This window comes from Amblyomma americanum, chromosome 6, assembly GCF_052857255.1.
Source record: "Amblyomma americanum isolate KBUSLIRL-KWMA chromosome 6, ASM5285725v1, whole genome shotgun sequence".
Classification (NCBI taxonomy): Eukaryota; Metazoa; Arthropoda; class Arachnida; order Ixodida; family Ixodidae; genus Amblyomma; species Amblyomma americanum.
In genome coordinates this window covers 173799248-173827159 of record NC_135502.1, presented here as the reverse complement: position 1 = coordinate 173827159, position 27912 = coordinate 173799248, and the positions used below count along the sequence as shown (strand labels likewise).

Sequence of the window (27912 nt, the reverse complement as noted above, 5' to 3'; positions counted from 1 at the left end):
GGGTAGGTTCAGGCAGCTACAGCGTTCGGACCTCATGACAGTAGACAACATGTCGAAATTTATACTCTCGTGTTGTGTCCTCCACAACATCTGCATTGACAATGGGGACTCACCTGATAGCCTACTTCAGGACATGCGTCTGTGCTCCCAGGATAAAAGTGATCAAACCCCTTCTGCAGTTGAAGTTCACAGTGGCACCTCTAGAGAAGAGAGCCTCTTGCGGGCACTTGCAGAAGTCAAACGAGAAAAAATCAAGGCCAAGATGGGACTAAAAAGGAGGCAGCCACAAAATCTGCCATAATGCAAGCAAGCACAGTGCTAAACGTGAAATAAAAGTTGAGGCAATACTTAAACAAGCCTTGTTTTTGGCCGTGCACAGGAGGTGTATGAAATAAACAGTCATCAAAACATGTTCATTCGAAGTGCACTGTCTTTATTGCCTGAGCCCCAGGGCCTCGCGGATGAGCTGAAGTTTGTCTTCGTGCATCTTGCGACGTTCCTGGCGTTCTTGAGTGCGCTAAGCTCGCCGCTCAGCACGCCTCTTCTCCTTTTCATTTTCCCGTTCTTCCCTGCGAGCCATTCGCTCTGCACTAATAGCCCGCATTTGGTCAAAAAAAAATTGCATCTGTTGCATACGACTGGTGCTAGCGCGGAATTCCCTTTTCTTGACTTCTGCCGACCCTTTTGTGCTGTCCCCACTTTCTGAACTGTTCGTCGCAGTACTGGAGCTCTCATGTAGAGGTGAGGGCGGATCAGCTGAACTGTCAGCGCTTGATGATGCCCATGGCTTGTAGGTCACTCCAAAAGAGTCCCTTTGAACCTCTGGTTCAAGACTGTCATCTATGCTCTGAATTTTTCTCATTTCATCGTCAAATGGGACAGGACAAGGTGAAGCACCTGATTTGTAATTTTTATCACTTGCCTTTTTCTTCTGCCTCATCACCGTTTTGTAACGATTTTCACATTGCTGTGGCGTTTTGTGGCATCCAAGCACAGTGGCCAAATCCTGGGAAACCTGTTTAAAAAGCATCTTCTTGTTCTTAAACTTTTTGAAAGGGCCAACCTGAGGAAAGTATTTGTAATAGTAATCTAACATAAGTTTAGTTTCTCCTGGTGTCCACTCAGGAGCCGAAATAAAGAGAAGGCCAGTTTACTAAACGCGTAAAATGTTTTAAGCAGTGCAGTTGGCACAAGCTCACCTCCACCGCCTCTTTTCACTCCTGGCGCTGGCTGCAGTCCCCTCTCGCCGGCATCGGACCCAGCGGTGTTCTCTGCACGTGAACATACAATCATGGGCGTCCGGAAGAGGGGCGGTGCCCCCCCCCCCCCCCGCCCCCTCGGGAATTACGGATATCATTCATGCACTAGTAGAAAACAAATACACAGCTCTTGATCAGCAATCTTAGGTGATATTAAGTTATCAGATTTTGCTTATTGACTTCAATTCTTTGTTAATTAATAAATTCTAATGTTTGTTCTCCAAGCCTAGAACTAATTTGCTGCTTCTAATTTTTGTTTCATGTGCGCAGTTTAGACCACAAATAGTTCCTTTTTGGTGCTAACCTACTGCCTCCCCCATACCCGGCCATCGGGTGCACCCCCCTGGAAAAAGTTCTGCGGACGCCCTTGCATACAATTGCGACTGCGAAAACTCTGCCAAGCACCTCCTTTCTGCGCCGCAACGTAACCACAAAAATTTGTCAGTTGGCCCACCCGCATAATTAGATGAAGGCAAACAAGCGGATTACTATCGCACCTTGGTTAATAACGTATTTAGTCAAACAGGCATACACAGCAATCTGGGCGCATCGACAGATAAAAGGGGCAATAAACTGCATAAGAAGGTTTGACAGTATAGCGAGAAAGTGCGGCGCCGTTCTCGTCCGTCGTTGCGTCACGCCGCGACGCCCCCGTTATCCGAAATAGTCCATTCGGCGCGAGAAACTGTGAGCAATGAAAGAAATGGACGAAAACAATCGTCAGATATGGCCCCATGCATAGTAGTTATATTCACTTACCGTCGGGTCTCTCTTCAATGTTCTCACGAGAGGCCAAGGCATCGATGGCAGCTGTAGTGAACACAAAGAAAGCGCTGGTTTTAGCGCTGTTATGTTTCGCAGCCAATTTTTAGGATAGACGACGCTTACCTGGTGTAGCAGTTAGCGGTGAAGCATTTACCATGGCCATGAACAGCCGCTGCCCTTCTTCACCCATCGCAAGCTAAAGACGGCGACAGACACAAAACTGGCACGGATTGTTGACTGCCGCGAGCGCGCGACGGGATGCAGACAGCGCGAGCGCGGGAAAAAGTTTGGTCACATGACACTTGACGTCACGCGCTCTCCCGTGCTGCTCTGCTCTCGGGGCAGCGTGCATGTTCCATTCGCGAGACGAGGACCCGCGTACCCTCTGCTCTCGTGCACTACTCCAGCTGCTCGCTGCTCTCGCTCCTGTTCGCCCAATGGAAACCGGCATAAGAGTGGACGACCCTGTACCTAACGCCAATGCCCTCGCGAGCCGCGGCAGCGTACCGCTACAGGTGTACTCCTACAGCGACAGTACATTGTAGTCTATTCATACGACTCACCATGATTTGGTGACACTGTGGCGTTGCTGATAACACCGAGGGCGGTATCTGGGCAGTTTTCGGGCGCGATCGGCGTGGCGACGATTGCCGGAGACGAGCTCGCAGCAGCAGACGCCCTCAAGGCGTTATTCACGATCTAAAATAAAAATAATACATCGCGATAAAGGTTTCTGTGGCGCCCCACTGCGATATCAGGTGTCAATTATAAAGCATACTCACCTCTATACGCCGACGCTTCTCGAAGGGTGGTCGAAGGTTCTAAATGCTGCGCTAGCAGTGAGCGAAAACGGAAGGAATTGCTTCCGGTTTCAAAAGCCGTTTCAGCTGCCTGCACGGCAGACTTGCAGCAACGTCGATGTCGCGCACAAAGTCCTCCGGCTTGAAGTGCGCCGAACAAAGCACGCTTGCCTTGCTCGGCTCCCATCGGTCTCGCTTCAGCGCCAAGACCCATAACTAGCGCAGCTTATCGCACTTTGGAAAACGATGAAGGCTGATGCCCGGAACAGAGTGCGTGTTGGAGCAACCAACAGCGACGCACTGTGTTGGCATGATGACAGCAGTTAAGTCCAAAGCACTTAGCAGTGAGACGCACCACGAAACAACAGCATTGAAGGGACGCTCGTCTACGAGGCTCGCCGCTCCGGCATCGGTGTGTCGGCTGTTTCGACGTCTCAAACGTGCGTAATTTCCGGTGTTGCTTTTAATTGCTTAGCCCGACGCTAGAGTGCTGCGTCGTCTGCTATGAAAATTTTTAAGCGCGCCTAATTAAAACATGGCATGCTTTACAGCCTTGCAAATAAATAACGGTCTTTGCATGGATGTTATATTGGGGGCACAATTAGCCGGCTCGAAATTCTGGTCAAGTAGGCATTTAAGAAAAAAAAAACTGCGTTTTTCAGTAAAAAGAGTCCGCTAGCATGGAGATATTGCGCAACCGCAGACAATGCCGCAGTACTGCTTTGGCCTCCAACATTTCAGTCACTAAACCCAAAGGGCCCTCTAGGAGAAATCCCGGGATGCGTTTTTACGCCATATTTGTCATAAATAACGACACACAGTTCTCAACACGGACAAAAAGGAATAAAAAAGGCGCTACTAAACGTCTCGCAGCAGGTATTTCAAGGGTGCAAAGTTATTCTATGCCTGCCGAGAAGGGGTAAAATTCGAAGTTACCCCTTACTTACACCTTTCATGCACCTTTTTTTAAAGAGTGTGGACTCGAAGAGTCGTTCGACTCTTTCTTTCCTCTCGACACTGCTGAACACCTTCAAAGGGTTCTTCTTTAATAGCTCCTATGTCGTTAGGGACCACTCGTGGTTTTCGTACCACGTACGTGCTGAGCCCTCCAGTGAGAAAAATACGTGTCTAATTTTTGCCGCATCATCCCGCCTGTTGAATGGTGCTATGGGCACAAATTGGTCCAAGCATTCTTCGGGGTCTTCGCCTAGGGATCCACTTAAATTTGGCGACACCTGCGGCTGTTGCAGTATGATTAGAGTCGACATCTTTGGCGTGGTTCTCGTGCTCGTAGCAGCGCCTTCCCGTTGTCTGGTGCGGTCCGGCAGGGTCCCGAACTCAGGCTTCTCTCCCTGAAGACGTCTGCGGGCTCGGTTAACTGCTGGCTCGGCCTCCGGTGCGATGCGCAGAGGGCTGGTGTCACGACTTGACGGGGCCGGTCGGAATATGGAAGTCTACCCAGCACCTCCATGCCACGAAATCCATTATTTTTCTCCTGAAAGCCTATTTTTGAAAATTTTGGAAAGTGTTCGCTGAAACACCCGGTTATATGAAACAGGGTTCATGCTATGCGCTCACCCTGACATCGTGCAAAATGCCGAGATCCCCGAAAAGCTGTGTTGTAACCACCACAGGATGGTAAGTTCTCGAACTAGCCTAGACTTGAAGAGGGAGCGTATGAAACTAGTGAAGCGGAAGCTCAATATCTAGTTAGTGGTTAGAGGGAAAGTAGAGGAATTCAGCATATCGCATCAGAACGTATATTCGGCTTTAACTTAGGCCAACGGCCTTAATGTTCAAGCAGTAAACGATAATCTCACAGCTATGATTACAGATTTCGCCGTGGAAGTATAAAGTATGTTGGTGCTATACAGCTGTACAGGAGGCGCGCGTCGGCAGCCGGCGGAGGAGCGCTGACATATCTGCGTGCAAAAAGCCACGAGAGGAGAGGAAAGGCGCGAAGACGGGGAAATTGAAATTTTGACTACATATAGCTCAGCTTCCACAAAGCGCACCTAAAGAATTCTCGCTGAAGGATATTTGTGAAGCGGCGTCCTCAGCATCTTAGGCACATCGCATCTTTGTTAAGACCCCCTTTCACAGCCCCACAAAGTCTGCTTACGTGGAGGAATGCGAAATCGTGAATTTGAGGAAAGGGAAGGACGCAGTAGCTTTCAGATCTCGACATCTCGGTGGACACCTGAATCGCGCCTTAAAGCGTGCAACTGAAGGTGCATATGTCACCTGTCCAAACCCCTGCCGCAAGTCTCAGAAAGCATGCAATTGAAGATGCATATGCTTTTGATCCGAACCCCCATCGCAAGCTAGCCGCGAACTTGAAAAAAAAACGTCTAAACTATATGCAAGGAGAAATGCTATGACACCACCCAGATTGCTGTGCGATGAACGGTTGCTGAAAGTTTTGGTGAATTTATCCGGGAATACAGCCACCAAATTGTGGTAAACCAGTAATTATATAGCTGGCGTTTCGCCCGCACCTGCCGTATCTGTAGCTGAAACAAGCGTCGTTGTTTCGGCAGATGTGATTTTGCGCAGGGCGGGTCTTTGCATCATTAATTAATAATGACGTCACCGTTTTTCATTTATTTATTTTCAACTTTGCTCATTTTTTTTTCATTACACTGGCTAATTTCTTAATTACTCTTACTAATTAACGGTGCGGCGACATCATTCTTCATCACGGCATTGCGCAGTCGCAAACAATGCCCCTGAAACGTGCCGCTGTTCCCTACGCCGCTGGAGTCAGCGAGGCGTTGAGACGCATTCTGCGCACCTTCAATGTTGACATTGCACATACACATTCAATCATGACAAGTATACACTAGATGGCTAAGCACTTTTTGTCACCCATTTTGTGACCCATGATTCAGTACTTTTGGTGACAAATTACTAGCACTTTTTGTGTCCATAACTTGTGATCATGACTCGTGACTTTGATGACCATCACTCAATTCTTTCCTGAGAAAACAACTCCGGTCATCAGTCATGGCCTCGGACTAATTACTCAATTACAATTACTCAAATGACCATGACAATGACCTGGCACTATTTATATACCAGTTGTCATGCACATTCAATCTTGACTACTATCCCTAGCTGGTGATGTCATATCATGCAACACATTAAAGCGCGATAGTGGCAAACTATCATTCAGCGTTTTTAGGAAACCTACCCACACGGGACGTTATCTCAAATTTAGATCTGTCCACCCAGCCTCACATAAGAGATCGGTTGCTGCCACCTTATTAAAAAGGAGCCAACGCATTTGCAGTTCTCCCGAAGACAGGGCAAACGACTCTGATATGGTGCGGCAAGAACTTTCACGCAATGACTACCCAACATCTTTCGTGGCATCGGTCGAAAAACAGCTATGTCGACCAGAACGTGAAACTGCTGCGTCTTCCCCCCTGAAACGTGCCGCTGTTCCCTACGCCCCTGGAGTCAGCGAGGCGTTGACACGCATTCTGCGCACCTTCAATGTTGACATTGCCCGCGTTCCGACCAGAAAACTGCGACATGCTTTGGTCAATGTAAAGGACATTCTTTCAAAAGAAAAAAAAAATATCTAGGCGTGCTTTACAGCATCCCCTGCGCCGACTGCGACTGCGTCTACATTGGCGAAACTGGAAACTTCGAAAGGGGCCTTAAATATCACAAAAACGACGTCAAAAACAGGAAAGGTGATTCCTGGGCTATCGGCGAACACTGCATATCGAAACAGCACATTATCGACTGGGGCAAGGGACAAGTTCTGCGGCAGAAAAGAGGAAATTCTCTCGCCTTCATCTGGAATCTTTGATTATACAAACGACCTGTCACACATTGAACCGAAACTGCGGAAATCTGACAACTGCTTACGCACGCTTCCTGGTCCTCCTTTTCAAGCATACATAAGCTCGCGCTTCCGCTTCTCGTTTTTTTTTATACTCTGAACAAGGCTACCGTATGGGAGCCGAAACGTCTTTTGTGTGTTCTTTTCTTTGTTGTGGTCCGCGTCTTCAATGTCACATTTTATGATTCAAACCGACGAGACGAGTTTTCGTCCAACTCTTGATTTCGTTCGCAACACATTTTGTTTCCACATTTTGCGTCCACTTTATGAGGGCACGTCAGCTGCGAACATAGCCTAGTAATGCTTTCGCAATAATAATATATTCGCCCGCAAGCTTAAAAATCTGGACCTCAAAAACGGCAATGTTGTTCTCGTCTTCAGTATGATCTTTAGTATTCGCCACTCTGCGGCGCCGGGGCCGGATGGCATAACGTACAAGGCACTACTGAATCTGGACGAAGTCTCCCTCCAGGAACTCACCGAGCTCTTTAATAACAACTGGCACGCTGGGACACTCCCATCAGCCTGGACCCATGCCAGCATGCGATTGATACCCAAACTGGTCAAACCCCTCACCCTTCAAAATTTGCGCCCCATCCCCTTAACGAGTTGTGTCGGCAAGCTTTTCGAGCATGTCATTCTCAATCGCCTGCAACTGTTCCTAGAAACAACAGGCTTTCTCTCCAACGTTCGATTTGGCTTCCTTCCAAACATCTCGACGCAAGACGTACCTTTCGACCTTATAGAGTCTCTCTTTTACACTAAGCGCCGTACAGCCGCTCCGCGAGCCATACTGGCCCTGGATATTCATAAGGCTTTCGACACAATAAGCCATGACCACATCATGACGACATTAGCCACCACGGGCTGCGGCAATCGCATATTACATGTTCGGGCATTCCTTCAAGGACGCACGGCAGAACACCACAGGAATATCGCCTCCCATCCTTTTCCCCTGCCTAACCGAGGAACCCCTCAGGGGGCAGTCCTATCATCCTTCCTTTTAAACATTGCCCTAGCGCCAGTGGCAAAGGCCTTTGCTGCTATCCCAGGGCTCCGCACAGCCATATATGCAGATGATATAACCCTCTGTACAACGGGCGGATACCTTGGAATAGCCCAGGATATCATGCAATCTGCCATAGACATCGCCACCAACCATCTAGCAAACACAGACCTCCTTTGCTCTCCAAATAAATGGGAACTCTTGCAGCTGAAACCCCTCCCTAGTGACCCCCCCCCTTCCTCCATTTAACTGCACATGTACGAGAATCCAGTGCCTATTGTGTCTCAGGTGAAGATTCTCGGCTTTCTCATTAACAACACACTCGATGCAACCTCCACCCTTCAGCTTTTGCAAAGACAGACCAAACAGTTCGCTGCACTGATTAGGCGGGTGGCAGTAGGCAATCATGGGCTGCCTGAAGGGGAGAACCCTCAATATGACAAATGCATTAATCATTAGCCGCATTACATACCACCTCTCATAACACATACTCACTCAGCGCCAAACACAATAGGCAGACATCCTAATACGCACGGCTGACACCTCCACCCTACGTCTTCCACGGACGGCTTGCACGAAATGTCTCCTGCCCACTAGCACCCACAATACCGTGATCTAATTAATAGAGGCTCAACGCACCAACCAATTACTCCGTCTTAGTCGCGCGGAAACAGGACAGCGCCTACTGCGACAGCTGCGTCTCAATCCACCCATTCCTGCCAGAACAAGTCCTACACTTTAAATGATTTCTCTGCGCACGCATAATCACATATATCAGAAGCCTCTACCGCGCAATATGAGCCCTAGCCTCCGTCAGTATAGGCGGCAGGCTCGAGCGAGCTGTTACACCAAAACATACAGCACCCGCTCTGATATACTTTATGTCGACCGGGCAGAAAATTGTAAAGTAGGATTTTTCACGGAAGTCGCTGCCCATGAAGACGGCACCGTGGGGGCCGCCGCCACTATCCGAACTAATTCGCGTGCAAAGGCGGAAGGAGCCACCGTTGCACTTGCGCTGGCCCACTCCACGATTCACAAAAGCATAACCGAAATTTGCACAGATTGCCACGCCGCATACCGCCACTACCTGAAGGGCGTGGCGACGCCGGCCACAAAACGTATTCTTGCCATAGCCACCAGTCTCGACTGAAGGATTACTCTGTCGTGGATCCCTGGGCATGCCTCGATCCCCAGTAATGAGAGCATTCATGCGCTGGCCCGAGAACTCTCCTCCCGGACTCCGGACGATCAGGCGCCCAACCCTGCGCAAGAGGCCCCATCGGTCCTTTATACATATAATCAAATCACCCCATTCTACAAACTCAGCCGCATGTCATTGCCACCACCCCACAGTACCTTGTTGCCCTTATCCAGCGCCACATGGCGACAATTACAGACGGGCGGCTTTATTTCTCCCCACCGTCTCTCATGCTTTCACCCCACCTTTCCTGCTCATTGTAACACCTGTGGCATGCCGAGATCCACACTTTCCACTACCTTTGGTAATGTCCTTCCCCACAGGTAGTACCTCCCATCCACAATCCCACTCATTCTTCTTCCTGGGCGGGTGCTTTGCGGACCGCTCAGCCCGCCGGGCATAAATGGCTGGTGGATCGGGCTTTGTGTTAAGCTCAAGCTCGTGAACTCATGGACCAGTAAGGGACCACCCTGGAAGAGTTTTTTTCGTGTAATAAAAGTTGTTTCCGCCCACCAGCCCGCCCGCCCGCCCGCCCGTCCGTCCGTCCGTCCGTCCATCCATCCATCCATCTCCATCCATCTCCGGTCATGGTGTTCTCAAAGTTCTCAATCCAGCTGTGTGGTCGTTTTCTTCCTTCTGTTGCTGTTGCGCCGCCGTTTTTCAGTCCAGTTCGTGTTTGGGTCGGAATGATCAATTTCGTTTGTCCCTCTCGTCCTAAGAGCGCGCTAAATTTCGTTTGCCTTTGTCCTCCACAAAGCGCACAAGAGCAAATTTGGCGCTCCTTCAACGGTGATTATGCCAGAAAAGACGGGAGATGTTCGAATGCGCACCGCAATTCAGTACCCGTAGAACGATGTCGCGCTTAGACATCGTAAGTTTCGACGCGCAGAACTTGCCTCGTCAATCATGTGATTTTTTTTGGTACGAAAGCACTAGTTCAGTAGCGATCCGGAAAAAGACGTTGGGTCTCTGAATCCATGACCTTGCACCCTTGAGCATTGAACCTTGATACCTCTCAGGTACCTCTAGAAATAAAATTTAAATAAAATTAATGGCCGATTTTGCATTGCTAAGCATGAAACATTGCGCGAAAGCTGATTTTTCAGGTGGACACCACGGTCACGCACCTGAAAGCGCGATTGAGATGTGCTCTGAGCCAGGCAGCCAGGTATGCAGTTTTCCTTTCCTCAAACCCAACGCAGTCAGCGACGCTGTCAACGACGATGCCCATACAACCTAATTAACGCATGCGGCCTATTGCTACAGTGCCGCGTTTCTGTCAAAAATTCAGAGGGCACTTAGGACTGCTTGCGGGCTGTGAAGGGTAAAGCATTTGTGCGTCATCCTGAGCGTTCGAACGCGACGCAGGTTGCTCACCGAGAAATTTAACGAGCACGTGCCTCCAAGTACTGACCGAGGCCCATGCCGCTTAGCTTCGGTGATCGGACGAGAACCGGCGTATTCAGCATGGCATGGCCGATGCCGCGGTGGCTCAGTGGTTTGGGCGCTCGGCTACTGATCCGGATTGCCCGGGCTCGAACCCAACCGTGGCGGGCGCGTTTCGATGGAGGCGAAACGCAACGGCACCGGTGTGCTGTGCGATGTCAGTGCACGTTAAACATCCCCAGGTGGTCGACAATTATTCCGGAGCCCTCCTCTACAGCCCCTCTTTCTTCCTTTTTTATCTCAGTCCCTTATTTATCCCTTTCCTCACGGCGTGGTTCAGGTGTCAGCCGAGATGTGAGACACATACTGCACCAGTTCCTTACCCCAAAAGCAAATTTGCAATTTTACACGCCTTCGAACGCGGATTCCACAGAACGCTGTATCCATAACGATACTGATGAGCTTACGGAGACACTTTTTATCGCTCAGTATGAGCGACTTTCTCAACCAGCAACAGGACTAGCTATTCTATCCAAAGTGGCAATAGAGAATAGCACCATGCACGCCCACATACGTACCATTCCTGTAAATATAGCAGACCGTATAATTATACCCCATTACCCAAAAACGCGCACCCAACCCATGATCAGGGCCACTGTGCAGCCAGAGCCAAGGCCCTACATAAACATCACTCATTTATATACTTACTACTACCTCAAAGGCGTCATTGAAACGGTATAACACAAGCGAGTGTGTAACAGAGCATAACATTGTTTCAATTGATGATTTAAATAGTAATGGGTCAGTATGGAACACTATGTGGACGGGAAAGCCATACCTGTCTTTCGCAGTGCGTCCTAAATATGATGGCAGATGTGCACATGTGCGGGCAGGCGGAAGATAGGTGTGCTTTTCGTGGTTCGGGCCGCTGAGGTTGTGGTAGGCAGGGATGATAACAGAATCGTGCAGAACGTGAAGCAGGAATTATTTAGTGCAAAAAAGAACATTCTTATCATCTATGGCTGATAAAATGCGATCTAAAGCAAAACAATTGTGGCGATGTGAGAAAAATTACAAAAAGACAGCGTTGGGGTTCCGCCTGTTTGCTAAAAAGCTTATACGTTAAATGATGGTACTGCAAACGCTGATGGTTTCAATGTATATTTTCACTCAGCATTCACAGCTTGTCGCCGTGAAGCGGTACCTGAATTGTACGAAATTTTACCTACAATTCACAACAGCGTTTTAAATGAAGCTGGAGTAAAGGCGCCTCTTATGCAGCATTAATCCTCATTCTGCTCACGCTGCAGATGGGATATCGAATCAGGTCTTGAAGCGCTGTTGCCACAGTTATGCACCTATTTTGGTTGAATTGTTTACCAAATCATTAATCACGAATGTAACCGCTGTTTATGAAAATGGTCGTCATGACCTGATAAGGAATTATAGATAGTTTTCGCTATCATATGTCTCTTGTAAAACACTAGAACATCTTATTTATCCTTGTCTAATTAAACACATTATTGGCAATGATTTCTTCATTCTGACCCAGCAAGGATATCGCTCGGACTGATCGTGTACCACTCGACTTACCGAATTCATAAACGACATTGCAAAAAGTCATCAAAAATAACACTCAAATAGTTATTTGGGAGTAATTACTCATTGGCATCCACCAAAGCGCAGCCATACGGCTACAAAGGAAAGCTATGCAGCTTTCTTAGAAACTTCGCAGTTAAAGAAAAATTCGTCCTGGTCAGGGGTTCGAACTCGGAACCACCGCTTCACCGGAGCAGTCGCTCTACCAATTAACCTAACAGGGACGGCAAGCTTCTGGTAGAGCGAGCGTGAATTGATCTATAACGCGAAGTGAAAACAATGTTTGTCAAATGCTTAGGCGAAGCCCTAATGTTGAGTAAATTCGTAATAAGGAAGTAATTACTCATTGACATCCACTAAAGCGAAGCCATACGGCTAAATGTGGTGAAGCGGTGGTTCCGGGTTCGAACCCCGAACCAGGACGAATCTTTCTTTAACTGCGATGTTTTCGAGAAAGCTATATAGGTTTTTTTGTAGCTGTATGGCTGCGCTTTGGTGGATGCCAAAGAGTAATTACTTCCTCATTACAAATTTACTCCACCTTGGGGGGCTTCCCCTAAACATTTGACTAACACTATTCCCACTTCTATTTATTGATCCACTCGCTCTCGCCCTACCATAAGCTTGCCGTTCCGGTTAGATCAATTCGTATAGCGACTACTACGGTGAAGCGGTGGTCCCGGGTTCCAACCCCGGACAAGGAAGAATTTTCTTTAACTGCGATGTTTCTGAGAAAGCTGTATGGGTTTCCTTTGTAGCCGTACGGCTGCGCTTTGGAGGATATGCCAATGATTAATTACTCCCTTATTATAAATTTACTCCTGCTTGGAAGCTTCCCCTAAATAATTGACCAATACTCAAATAGATGCTGTACTCACTGATTTCCGAAACGCTTTTGATGTTGTCTTACATAATAATTTACTTTTGAACAAAGTGTCATTTCTTGGTCTTCCCGATTCACTCTGCGGTTGGATAAAAGATTATCTGAAGACCGTCAGCAATATAACGTCTGAATGGGGTAAAGTCGCGAGCGGTTCATGTTTTGTCAGGCGTGCCGCACGGATCATTACTTCGGCTACTCCTGTTCCTCATTTATATCAATGATTTAACTGCAGGCATTGCGTCGACTGTGGAATTGTACGCGGACGACCGCGTTGTATATGACCCTGTGTCATGATCCGGAGATATGAGCATGTTGCAGCTTGATCTTGAGCAAATTCACTCTTGGTGTGTCAAATGGAACATGAAATTAAGCATATCAATACGTGTATATATAGAATTCACGAACGAAAAGAAAAAGGCCTCTACTTTACTCTACTTAAATAATGTTCCAGCGTAGCGCGCTGACAAGGACAAATAGCTAGACGGCACATTCACTGCGACGTCGCACTGGACATCCCACATCCAGTTAACAATTAAGTGCTAAAGCGGGTCGCCTTTTGCATCTTTTCTAGAAAAACATCAAGTCGGTACCCAAAGCTTTGAAGGAAACTGCACCTTACTAATAGTAGGCCGGTATAAGAATACGAGTGCGTAGCGTGACATCCGTTCACAAATGTTTTTGAAGAGAAGCTAGAGCGCGAAAAAAAAAGGCTCCAAGGTTCGTTACAACCTTCTAAAACTGCGGTATTAGGGGTTCGCTAATCAGATAAAGCCTAGGGTGGAAGCTGCTTTCCCCACGCAGAAAGATGTTCGGATTAAAGTATTCACAGAATGCTAACAACGATAAAACAGGAATTGACATAAACATACCTTTAAAACAACATGATTATCAGTCCAAGAGACGAGATAATGCCAAAAAAAAAAGATCCGGCCATATCAAAGTCGCATCAATGTATGCAACTTTTCATTCCTTCCACGAGCAATGAAAGAATGAAATTCACTCCCGGATGGTATCATCTTTGCACACGATTTTTCATCTGCCATAGAGAACATCTGAACAATGTGATTTATTTCACATTTGCGTGAAACACCTTTTGTATTTGGATACCTTGCTACCTGGTCAATGTGCTCTCTCCCGCTTTTTTTATTTATTTATATATTTAATTATTTATTTTTATTTACATTACCCCTGAGGGCCAGTGGCATTACAGAGAGGAGAGGTAAATATACAAAAACAGTGAGAAAATACAGATGGTTACAAGAATATTTAAAAAGCATCTGAATATACAATGTTAGCTATTGCTACGCGGAACTGTTCATAATTTACAATGCCAGCAACTACTGCATGAAGGTGGTTCCAGTCACGTGAGGTTCACGGCAGGACTCACTGCGAGAAGCATTTCGTGTTGCATGACACAATTTCAACTTTGAGATTATGATCAATACGGCGGGATACATAAATTGGCTGGGGGATGAGGTGATCACGTAAAGCAGGATGATGAAACAGCTTGTGGAACAGGGCGCGACGAAACACTTTTCTACGCGATGTTAGTGTAGGGAGGCAGAGATTAGATTTCATAGCAGTTATACTCGCTGTGTGGTTGTAGTTAGCAAGGATGAAACGTACAGAGTTATTTTGAACCATCTCAAGATGATTAATTAAGTTGCAATGGGCAGGGTCCCATACAGGTGTTGCATGCTCAAGTTTAGATCGTATTAGTGTTTTATAAAGCAATAGTTTGTAATTCAAAGGGACATTCAAAAAGTTACGACGTAAGTAGCCTAGCATGCGATTAGCATTTTTAATTATGTTCTCGGTATGAAGAGACCAATTAAGATTTGAAGAAATGTGAACGCCTATGTATTTATATGACGAGACTGATTCCAATGAGATGTTATCAATGTAGTAGTGAGGTGGGGCGGATGTTTTTCTAGATACACGCATGACTTTGAATTTGTTAATATTTAGCTGCATCAACCAATCTTTGCACCAGTTCCCTATAGTGTTGAGGTCTGACTGAAGTAATGTAACGCCGTTAGCGTTGGTTATTTCTCTAAAAATGACGCAATCATCAGCGAATAGGTGAATATGAGAGTTAACAAGAGAGGGAAGATCATTAATGTAAATTAGAAACAGTAGGGGTCCAAGAACTGAACCTTGTGGAACCCCGGAAGACACCTCGGTAAAACTGGAGTTGAAACCGTTAGCAAAAAAAATTGTGAGCGACTGAGTAGAAAACATTCAATTCATTTCAATAAGTTACAGTCAATATTCAGTTGTTTTAGTTTGTGAAGTAAAAGTTTGTGACATACCTTGTCGAAACCCTTTGAAAAGTCTAGAAATATACAGTCAGCTAATGATGATAGGTCTAGAATATGATGCAATGCATGTGTAAACGATATTAACTGTGTTTCGCAAGAGTAAGATTTTCGAAAACCGTGTTGCGGAGACGTAACAAAGGAGTTAGATTCGAGGAAGTTAAGAAGGTTGGTGAATATTATATGTTCAAGCATTTTACAACAAGTACTGGTAAGGGATGTGGGGCGATAATTATTAGGGGAAGCTTTGCTGCCGGATTTGTAGACTGGAACCACCTAGTTAGCGTTGATTGGTCAAGTGATTGCTGGAAAAGTTTGGTTAGTATAATGGAAGAATAAGCTGAAGTGCTTTTTAAGAACTTTGGGTTAATGCAGTCGTAACCTGGAGCGGAATGAACATTGAGTGCATCAATAAGCTTATCGACACCAGGAATAGCAACAGCTATATGTGGCATGGATACATAGTTGAAGTGGTGAGTTGGGGGCATATGTACATCAGACATGGCTGTAAAGTTGTCAGTGAATGCGTGGTTCAGAATCGTGGCACAAATATCGGAAGGAATGGGGTTGCCTAACGGGTCGAATAAAGCGACGCTATCATCGGTGGAAGGATTAATGACCCGCCAGAATTTTTTCACATTGGTCGTTAACATAGAGGGCAGAACATGCGAGTGGAAGTGCTTTTTAGCGTCTTTGAGCGCCTGAACATACGTGTTGGAAGCTGCCGTATACGAAGCCCAACGCTCACTAGTTGGGGAGAGCTTTGCGATGCGATAGAGCTGTTTCTTTTTGTAAGTGCTTAATGTGATTATTGTACCAGGGAGCGTTTGAGTGGGTGGTAACAGTGCGCTGAGGAATGTATTGTTCAGTGAGATGGGAGACTTTAGTTGTGAACATGCTCCTGTTAGTTTCAGCACTACGGTTATCAAAGCTATCAAGGAAAACATCGATAAAAAGAGACAGCTCATTATCTATCGCATGAAAATTTGCTTTGCTGTAGTCGCGTATAATTTTTTCTTTCGATTAGAATTCGGAGGGGTTAGGTTAATGTTAAATTGCATTAGCAAGTGGTGGCTGATGCCCGGCAGGTATGTAATAGGTGAGGCTATGCCAGATCGATTTGTCAAGATTAAATCTAGTGTATTCGACGCGCTGTCAGTTATTCTAGTTGCTTGTGTGCACAATTGCACTAGCGAGAATACTGAGCACACATCTAAAAATTCGCGACCTTGAAAAGAGAACGGGGACATTAAAGGGGAGTCGGTATTCCATGTTATGTTTGAAAAATTGAAATCGCCGAATATGAATAGTGGGGGATGAAGGAAAGTGTGTTGCGACAATATTAATAGCCTCGTAAAGTTCGTTACTAAACGTAGGCGACGAGGAAGGTGGCGGTAGCATACTCCTATCACTACCCTCAGGTGATTAAGAGTGAGCGCAGCCCATACTATTTCTAGATTAGTCTGGACATGTATACATGATGATGGCAGCTTCCGCAAACGAGAAAACAGGAAGTGGACCTGGAAGAGCCCCAATGGTGAAACTAAAAATGAAATCGACTTCATACTATGCGCTAAACCTGGCATCATTCAGGATGTGTCCGTCCTCGACCACAGAATGGTAAGGTCTAGAATTAGCTTAGACTTGAAGAGGGAACGGAAGAAGCTAGTGAAGAAGAAGACCATTAACGGGTTAGCCGTAAGAGGGAAAGCACAGGAGTTTAGGATAGCGCTGCAAAACAGATATTCGGCTTTAACTGAGGAAGACGGTCTTGATGTTCATACAATGCACGATAATCTGACATCAATAATTACGGAGTGCGCAGTAGAAGTAGGCGGTAGGACAGTTCGACAGGATACCTGGAAGCTATCTCATGTGACGAAAGATCTGATTAAGAAGCGCCAAAGCATGAGGGCGTCTAACCCTACCGACAGAATAGAACTAACAGAGCTATCAAAGTTAATAAATAAGCGCAAGGTAGCCGACATAAGGAAGTTTAATATAGAGAGAATCGAGCATGCTCTAAAGAACGGAGGTAGCCTAAAAGCAGTGCAGAGGAAACTAGGCATCGGTAAAAACCAGATGTATGCATTAAGACACAAGCAGGGCAATGCCATTAGCAATATGGATAAGATAGTTAACGTAGCCGAAGACTTCTACACAGACCTGTACAGTAGCTAATGTAATCAGATCGTTAATGAGAAAGACAGCAGTGCACAGCAATGCGTCATCCCGCCAGTAACGAAAGATGAAGTATAGAAAGCCTTAGGAGCAATAAAAAGGGGAAAAGCTGCTGGGGAGGATCAGGTAACAGCAGATCTGTTGAAGGATGGAGGGGACATCGTGCTAGAAAAACTTGCCACCCTGTATACGCAATGCCTTATGACCTCGACTGTACCAGAAGCTTGGAAGAATGCAAGCATTATCTTAATTCATAAGAAGAGAGACGCGAAGGACTTGAAAAATTACAGGCCGATCAGCTTACTATCCGTTGCCTACAAAGTATTTACTAAGGTAATCGCTAATAGGGTCAGGGCAACGTTAGACTTTAATCAACCAAATGATCAGGCAGGCTTTCGTAAAGGATATTCCACAATAGATCATATTCACACTATCAATCAGGTGATAGAGAATTGCGCAGAATATAACCAACCTCTATATATAGCTTTCATTGATTACGAGAAAGCGTTCGACTCAGTGGAAACCACAGCAGTCATACAGGCATTGCGTAATCAGGGGGTAGAAGAGCCTTATGTCAAAATACTGGAAGATATATATATATAGCAACTGCACAGCTACTAGAGTCCTCCATAAAGTCAGCAATAAAATTCTAATAAGGAAGGGCGTCAGGCAAGGAGACACGATCTCGCTAATGCTGTTCACCGCATGTTTACAGGAGGTATTTCGAGGCCTGAATTGGGAACAGTTGGGAATAAAAATGAATGGAGAATACCTAAATAATCTGCGATTTGCTCATGACATTGCCTTGCTGAGTCACTCAGGAGGTGAACTGCAAATCATGATCAATGAGTTAGACAGGCAGAGCAGATCGATGGGTCTAAAAATTAACATGCAGAAAACCAAGGTAATGTTCAACAGCCTAGCAAGGGAACAACAGTTCACAATTGGCAGCGAGAGCCTAGAAATTGTGACGGAAGACGTCTACTTATGGCAGGTAGTGATAGCTGATCCGCATCATGAGAGGGACATAACTAGAAGGATAAGAATGGGGTGGAGCGCATATGGCAAATTCTCGCAGATAATGAGTGGCAGTTTACCTATTTCCCTCAAGAGGAAAGTGTACAACAGCTTTATCTTACCGGTGCTCACCTACGGGGCAGAAACGTGGAGGCTAACGAAAAGAGTTCAGCTTAAGTTAAGGACCACGCAGCGAGCCATGGAAAGAAAAATGATAGGTGTAACGTTAAGAGACTGGAAGCGGGCAGAGTGGGTGAGGGAACAAACACGGCTTAATGACATCCTAGTCGAAATCAAGAGAAAGAAATGGGCTTGGGCAGGGCATATAATGCGAAGGCAAGATAACCGCTGGTCCTTAAGGGTAACAGAGTGGATTCCAAGAGAAAGTAAGCGTAGCAGGGGGCGGCAGAAAGTTAGGTGGGTGGATGAGATTAAGAAGTTTGCAGGCAAAAGGTGGATGCAGCTGGTAAAGGACAAGGTTAATTGGAGAGACGTGGGAGAGGCCTTTGCCCTGCAGTGGGTGTAGTAAGGCTGATGATGACGATGACATGATGATGGAATATCGTTTGAAATAGCGAGACGCACCCCGCCGCCTTTCTGCGTGCCCCGATCACAGCGGAAGTACGAATAGCGATGAGCATCGAAAAAGATATCAGTAACGCGAACATGCGCAGTGAGCCAAGTTTCTGTTAACACGATGATTTTAGCGGAACAAGTGTCGATAGCTGATGATAGAGTTATACTTGTTAAGAACGCTTCTGATGTTAGTAAAAAGAACCGATACTGATGCTGTGGATGCCTGACCACTACCCCTCGCGCATGCCTAGGACGTGCGATCCGAGCTAGCGGCAGAGGCTGAACTGGCACGTGCGCTGTGTGTATCAATGTTAATTACGGTGTTTGTGTTTGGGTCATACATGTAACATTTCTTGTCCATAAGTAACTTGTAGCGCATCTTATGAGTGGGAGAATCAGGTTGGCTTTTCGCAAAATCGAGAAGCTTTTTACGTGTGAGGAGTGGTGCGACTGAATAATCTTCAGTAAGTGTGACCTTGCTTTCTTTTAGGCTGTTGCGCTTAGAGCGGATCAAATCTTTCGTTTTAAAATTCACAAATTTCGCAATGACTGGACGACATTTGTCAGTACTGAAGGTACCTAAACGGTGCGCGCGTTCAATAGCATGAGGGGAAAGGGAGTCGGAAAGGCAGTTGGTAAGAATAGAAGTCAGTTTTTCTTCAGTGTCCTGCCAGTTTTCGTCGGCATCTGGAATGCCATAGAAAATTAAGTTATTCCGCCGCGATCTGTCATCCAGCTCATCCTGTCGTGATTGTAATGACCTGACATGGGTGGAAAGTTCATCTGTTTGAGTTCGAATGTTTGAAACTTCGTCGCTGAGCTCTTCAATTTTTTTACAGTTTTCCTCCAGGACTTCTAAACGGTTCTGAATATCATTGATTTTTTTTTTCAGTGGCTTTCGGTCCGTTTTTTGTTATCTTTAACGTCAGCTGCTAATTCTGTCTGAGCTATAGAGCTTTGCAGGAAGCGAGTGTGAACGTCCTTTAGCAACTGAAATATAACTTTAATCTGTTCCGCGGTGTCAGAGGGTAGAGATTCAATGACTTGAAGCGAATCCGAGCGTTTGGTAGGGGGCCCAGGATTGCTTTCCACATCGCCCGCACGCAACAGCAAAAGGGTCATAGAAAAACATTCACAGAAAACCTCGCACAACACTTGTGGACACGGCAACAGTACTAAGCAGACGTTATTACTTTTCTTAGTATACAAAGGTAGGGCAGTACGCACCTGCATAGCAAAATGGAAGCGGTTCAGAGCCAGAATGCAAGCACTGTCATCGTGTCCACTGGAGCGGAACTTTCCGTGCTGGCTTCTTATATACTTGGAAGAGGATGATGTCGCTGTCGACCCGAAAGAAGGTTTGCAGGCTAGTTGTACAGGGCCGGGTGCGTCCAGAAGGGGCGTGAAAGCATGATGCGACGAAAGCACATCGTCAGACGCGCAGGCGCGGTGGAAATCCACTGTCGGTGGTGTCGAAGGATGCCATATCAGGCCGCACGAAGTTGCCGATAGCCACGGCAGAAAGACTGCAAGCAGGGCCTGCATAGCAAAATGGAATCGGTTCAGAGCCAGAATGCAAGCACGGTCGTCGTGTCCACTCGAGTGAATAGTTATTTATAATTTTGTTTTATAACGGATTCGTTGGTTTTCTTTGTGCTTATCCTTCTAACATTGTGTTTTCAAGCAACCCCCCTGTTATAACGTCCAACGTGCTGTAGGTATTCGTAATAAATGATAAGTTCTAATAAATAAATAGAATTTGTAATATATATATATATATATATATATATATATATATATATATATATATATATATATATATATATATATAGATTTAAGAGAAGTGGGCACTTCTCTTAAATCTTTATTCTGCGGAGCCAACGCAACCTACGTTTATATATATATATATATATATATATATATATATATATATATATATATATATATATATATATATATATATATATATATATATATATATGTATATATTGTCTTGCGATGTGACGTTGGTTAGTTTAGTTGAATTTGCGATATGGCATGGCATTTTAGTTCGGTGACACTTTCCTTGATAAGAATAAGCATTGTTCTTTTCTGTTGGGTTTAGTGGCGCATAAGCATCTAAAGCTATCATGCGCCAAGCTAAAGGTGTAAGAAAATTGTTTGCTGCACAATTTTACAAAAATGCTAGAAACGTTCGTTGTTAAAGGGCCTAAATGTTAGTTCCTATTAGCTCGTAATGTTGTGAAAGATATTTTACAAATGGCAGGTATTAAAATCTTTAAAGAAGATCGACTCCGCCCGCCCCGGTGGCTCACTGGTTAGAGCGCTCGGCTACTGATACAGAGTACTCGGGTTCGAACGCGACCGCGGCGGCAGCGTTTCGATGGAGGCGAAACGCAAAGGAGCCCGTGAGCTGTGCGATGTCAGTGCACGTTTAAGATCCCTAACAGGAGGAACGCTGAGGGAGCCGATCGGAGAGCACGCGCTCCACGTGGGCTCTGCGAACTTGTAGACTTCGCAGACGCAGTTTTCATAGGTCCGCCATGGTACGAAGCGCACGCATGCCCACTCGGACGCCTGAAAACTAACTTGCAAGCTAACTCGCGAGCTAAAGGCACGCCCACACCATCGCGGCTATCGAGAACCGTAAGGGACGCCGAAAAACCACCTCTGGCACGTCAAACGCGTCGGCGTAGCAGCGCGTCGCTGGCGATTGACCATCTGTGCACATGAGCAGTTTCACGCTGGCAGACATTACACCCGATCATGGGGCAGGACGCTTCAACAGCTAATAGAGAGCTCTAGAATAGGAAATGCATGTTTGCGCGCAGTGAACGAAAGTGTTTTGCGGGTCATTATGCTTTATGTTGCATCATTCAACACACGCAGACTAGATAGCTCCGGTGATAGTGGCGCCATCCGGTTTGAATGAAGAGAGTAATTTCTATAACAAACTGGTGCTCGTTAGGCCTAAAGCTACTGAATCGTCCAGCGAAATAAAAATAGACGAAATTTATAGTCCTCCCGATTTGTTATAGGTAAGATAAGACGAAGCGAAAGTCCCGTACCCTGTTTATAGCAAGGTCACGGGCCGAAAAAAACGCAGTAACACTTCGAAGTAACTTCGAAGCGAGAGGCTCCTCTTCAGAGTGCGCAGCCATGTTGGCTGTCCTTCAGCATCTGCTGGTAAAGGAGTGTAAGCTATGTGTCTGTCGTTACCGTCCGACTTCTTCGACTCTTTTCGCTGCATTCGAACCACTCTACCAGCTTCCGGCGTTTCGACCAATCAGTTGTAGCCGCTGTGGCAGATTATGACGTTTTTTATTATATTACGAACTCGGAATACGAACCTAGCATAACAAACACTACAGCTGCTGAACAACTGAGAGCGATGCAGCAACAGCTTATGCAAGCCCAGGCGCAGCTGATGCACTCCATTACTCACAGTATAGAAACTACGACCAACTCACGCTTGGAGAACCATGAAGCCGGCATCAACAAGCTTTTAGAACTTCTACCTCATCAGGAATTGACTCGCAAGCAGCGCGCAGTTAAGCGCGCATTTCAAACCGCTGCCTGTCGTCATCCAATATCTTCATATCAGCAACATGGCACAGAACGATAGCACGCGACAAGGTCGGCGGCGACGCCAATGCACGACACCAACAGAATCAATTATATCGCAATGGAACTGTTGCAGCATACGCTGAAAACAAGCGCAGCTAGCAGGACATATCGCAAACTTACCTAATCCCCCCATGTCATTGTTCTGCAAGAGACGGAAACAAATCGCATTCATATCCGCGGTTATATCACACGGCGGCCCTTACGCCACGTACGGCAATCCTGACACTCGCATCAATGCCGATGCTAGACCGCACACCGACCAACACGCCCGACAGCAAGGACACTCAATATACCACGATAGAGCTCAGCTCACCCGGGCAAACATATGGCCTCACTATTCTTAACATGCTTGAAAAAGTGATTGCTTGAAAAAGAATTTGCTTGAAAAAGTGAATGATGTGGCCCACTCAATTGAGCTTCCTGAGCTGTGCGAAGGCGATGTGGATGCCGTACACAGGCTTCCCGCGAAACAAGGCAAAGTTCCAGGTGTGCTAGTTCGTTTCACTTCCCAGAAGCTCAGAGATCAATGGTTTTTGAAAGGCAAATCACTCAGAATGTCTGACTCTGAGGTCTCAATCGTAGAAAACCTGACTCGGTTGAACAGAACGCTTCTCGATTCTGCAAAGAAATGGGCTGATGCGAATGCCTACAAGTATGCCTGGCACCGGAACAACAAAGTGCTTGTACGAAAGGCGAACGGGGAACTGGCACACGTGATTCGATGCGATGACGATTTGAGGAGGCTGTTGCAGTGAGTCACTGCTCTTGATTGTAATTAGTTCCTTCTAGATGGCTGATACTTACCTCTCTCCGAATGATATTAATAATGAGGTTCAGGGTCAGTCTAACCATTTTTCAGTGCTATGTTTGAATATTCAGTCTGTTCGCGATAAACATGACATTTTACGTGCATTCCTTGAACAGTTTAAATTCATGTTCTCTGTGGTAATGCTTACTGAGACATGGGTCAAAGACAAAGTTGATTGTCCTGAGCTGCTCATCTATCAGTCTTACTTCCTAAACAGAACAAGCAGAAGAGGTGGAGGCGTTTCTTTGTTTGTGCTTGATAGTGTTCAGTGTGAAAGGGTTGATGAGATTACTTCGGTTACACCTGATTATGAGGTGCTCTCAGTTTGTAGCAATAAGAACCTCTTCACTGTTGTGTATCGCCCCCCGAATGTGTTGAGAACTTTTTTCACTATATGGAGCATGTTTTTCAATTTGCCACTGAATATAATTACACTGTATATATATAGGTGGTGACTTCAATGTCGATATGCATGAAAATACACCCAGAAAGTCACGATTATCACGACTAATGGAATCATATTGTCTTGTAAACGTTGTGGCATTACCTACACGCATAACACCCACTACGGCAACACTTCTTGATTTGCTGATTACAAATAACGCAACAAATGTGCTCTCAACCGGGGTTATTAATTATGCTATTAGTGACCACCTGCCTGTTTACATCGTATGTAATAGTGTGCCTGTATTAAAATCAACCTGTAAACAAACAAATGTAAAAATACAGCAGATCACCCCAACCACGTTAGAAACATTTCGACGCAAAATAATGAACGTCAACTGGGAACCAGTTTTTGCTGCATTGACTGCTGACATAGCGTTTAGTTGTTTTCTGAAGATATTCGCTTGTATATATCGTAACAGTTTTCCGTACAAAGATGTAAAGAAACCAAAACGAGCTCGTAAACCCTGGATTACCTCGCATATTCTTCGAATGATTGCCAGGAAAAATTCCCTCTATCAGAAATTCTTACAAAGTCGCAGTCCAGAATCGTGGGCAACGTTCAAGAGGTACCGAAACAAACTGAACTTAACTTTAAGAAAAGCGAGAAATGCATATCACCTTAACATGTTCGCTGGTCTGACCGATCAAAAGAAAGTTTGGAATAGGTTGAATCGAGTCTTGAACCCTAACTCTACAAATACAATTGACAGTATTACAATGGAAGGCATTAGTTATAGTGGACTCGCACTCGCAAATAAGTTTAATAGCTATTTCAGTGGACTTGTTGATAGTGAACACAACAATATGGCATTGGATTACATTACGAATCATACAAGTAACAGTATTTTTATAACATCTTGTGACGAAAATGAGGTGCTTAATATATATAAAGGCATGAACAATACAAACAGTGAAGGTGCTTTTGGACTGAAAATGAAGCCTGTTATGTACGTCTTGGACATTATCTGCCCAATTTTAACTTATATTTATAACTTGTCTTTGACTACCGGCATTTTCCCTTCGGACATGAAAATAGCAAAAGTAGTTGTTCTTTTTAAAGGTGGTTCGAAAAACGATCTTGGTAATTATAGACCAGTGTCTATATTGCCTATTTTTTCTAAGGGCTTGGAAAAAACAATACATTTACGACTTTCCAATTTTCTTGAAAAATACAACGTGATAACTCCAAGACAGTTTGGATTTAGACCTAAGTCCTCTACTGAAATGGCTCTCTTGAAGCAAAAAGAAATAATTTTAAATAACATTGAATGTAAACAAATAACCCTTGGAATATACATAGATTTCTCCAAAGCCTTCGATAGGATTCATCACGAAACTCTTCTTCGTAAACTTTCTGCATACGGTGTCCGGAACAAAGCACTATCTCTTATCACCAGCTATTTAACTGACCGATATCCGTACGTTTCTATAGATAATCATCGCTCTACTTAAAATAAAATAAAGCATGGTGTACCTCAAGGTAGTATCCTTGGTCCCTTATTATTTAATGTATATATTAAGGATTTAGTACAGATTGACTCCGAAACAGAATACGTAATTTACGCTGACGACACTACTTTATTTCTGACCGGCACCAACGCGAATGATATAGTAGAAAAGGCTAATAGCGTGTTGGGAAAACTTAACTCATGGTCTGAAAAAAATTCCCTACTAATAAACACACGGAAAACGAAGGTGATATTTTTTAGAGCTAAAAATGTCAAATGGGCTGTACATACAGATTTAGTATTGGGTGGTAATATAATAGAAATAACTAATGTTGTAAAAACACTTGGCGTTCACTTCAATGAATTTATGTTATGGGACTACCACATCGAGCAAATAGAGAGTAAGCTAGCTCGCGTTGTCGGCATACTCAGAAGGTTAAAGTGCATGATACCTACTAGGACAAAACTTGTTATTTACCATGCCCTCTTTGACTCTCATGTTAAATATTGTCATTTGGTTTGGGGTACAACGACGCAAACTAATATTCAAAAGGTTTTGACATTACAAAAAAATGCAGTCAGAGCAATTGCGGGCGCCACATACTTAGCACATACGAGTGCTCTATTTGCAAAATACCGCATTATGGATGCAAGGGTTATTCATCAGTACCGTGTAATTCAGCAGTACAAATCTCAGGTACATAGTGACACCACATTTTTTTCTGACCTTGCGAATCTACGGGAAAATACCGCTGTTCACAACACAAGACACTACGAATATTGGTATGTACCTTGTCCACGCACAAATTACGGTTTTCAAACACTCAGGTATGTGTTGCCATCTTTCCTTAATAGAAATGCTTTCACTAATCAATCCATTCTTTCCGTTTCATATAACGCTGTCAGAAATATGTTCTTACAAAACAATGAATCATATCCAACTGTAAAATAAACTAAGTATCCATGTGCTGTGATTAAACTATCATTTGCGTGTGTGTAACAGTACCGAGACTATTCTGGTGATCTGTTATGAAGATATTGTACATATTTGTTATTTCATGCATTCTTTTGTTATTGTTTTACTGCTGCTTGTCATCGCCGTGCCAAGCCGCTACGGGAGATGGGAGCTTTGTCAAGCCGCGTGCGCGGCTTTTTTTCCTTTCTCCTCAGCCATTGTACACACTGAAATAAATGCAAATGCAAATGCAAATATACAGCAATCCTAAAGATAGATCTATTCGGGGCATCCTGGGTTCCTTTCACTCTTCAAACTCCTTGTGGTGGGTGATTTTAATGCGCGTCACATGCACTGGGGTTACAAATCGTATACACCCAAAGGTAACCTCATTGCTACCGCAAAGGCTGCTTACAACCTTGGCCTGATCACAAACCCCACCGTACCCACTCGCATTGGCACAAGTGTCACCCGCGACACCACACCCGGTCTCAGATGGGCCACGCCGAACATAACCGTTAAATCTCCCACGGTGCTCCAAGACAGCCTTGGGAGTGACCACTTTCCAGTCTCCACTACTATTGCTTACGATTCCAAGATTTTCAACCCTCGTTCAGAGCTTCTCACTGACTGGGATAAATTGCGCTCATACTTGCCAGCTGATTCAAACGAACACCGTATTGCCACCGACTGGTGGACAGACCGTCTTGTAGAGGCTATCCAGGCAAACAGCAAACGCATTAAAAATACCTCTACGGCACCACAGGTATTTTTAATAATTTATTTATTATTACCTAAAAGGCCTCATTGAAAGGCTATTACACGAGGTAGTGTGTAACAGGGCGTAATATTTCTTCAATTGATGACTTGAGTAGTGATGGATCAGTATGAAGCACGACGTGGCCGGGTAAGTCATTCCAGTCTTTCGCGGTGCGTACAAAAATGAGGACAGATGAGCAGATGTGCGGGCAGGCGGAGGATAGGTGGTCTTTTCATGGTTCGTGTGACTTGAGGTTCGGTAGGCTGGGATTATATCAGACTCGTGTGGAGACTTGTGGCATAGACAATCTTGCGATGTGACGTCAGCTATTTAAACTTGAGAGATGAGCATTGCGTTTTAGTTTGGTGACACTTTCAAGATAAGAATAAGCAGAGGTCAACCCAGAGGCGCGGTTTTGAATTGCTTCTAGCGTATTAGAAAGAATATTTTGATTAGGGTCCCAGATAGCGCATGCATACTCAAGTTTAGGCCGTACAAATGTTAGCTAGGCTAGTGATTTAAACGATGGTGGTGCTAGACATAACGTTCGCCGAAAAAACCCGAGGACGTGTTCAGCTTCCTTTGAGATTTTTGTGGCATGGTATGACAACCTAAGATCATGCGTTAAAGGAAGACCTAAGTATTTGTAAGTTGTTACAGCAATGATTTCTGAGTTAGCAGTAAAGTACTTGGAAGATGTGTCAGAGTGGAACCTGTGTAAGGAAATAAGTTTTTTTTCACGTTAAGCGACATTACCCATTTATCACAAGTTAATATGCTATCAATGTCGGACTGAAGGAGCTGGTGATAATTGTTAGTGAGTATAGGACGGTAAACAACACAATCATCAGCGAACAAGCGTACGTTAGAGCATATGTCAGTTGGTAGGTCGTTTATATAAATGAGAAAAAGAAGCGGCCCGAGGACCGTGCCTTGGGGTACCCCGGAAATAACAGAGGAGCGGGAGGATGAACATTTATTAGCAAAACAAACTGTTGCCGGTTAGTTAGAGAGTTACGAATC

General features: G+C 45.1%; 1 pseudogene; it reads right to left on the bottom strand.

Moving 5' to 3' along the window:
* Window positions 1–433: 433 nt before the first annotated feature.
* LOC144095609 (uncharacterized) overlaps window positions 434–27912 on the bottom strand; it is a 43742-nt pseudogene continuing 16263 nt past the window's right edge.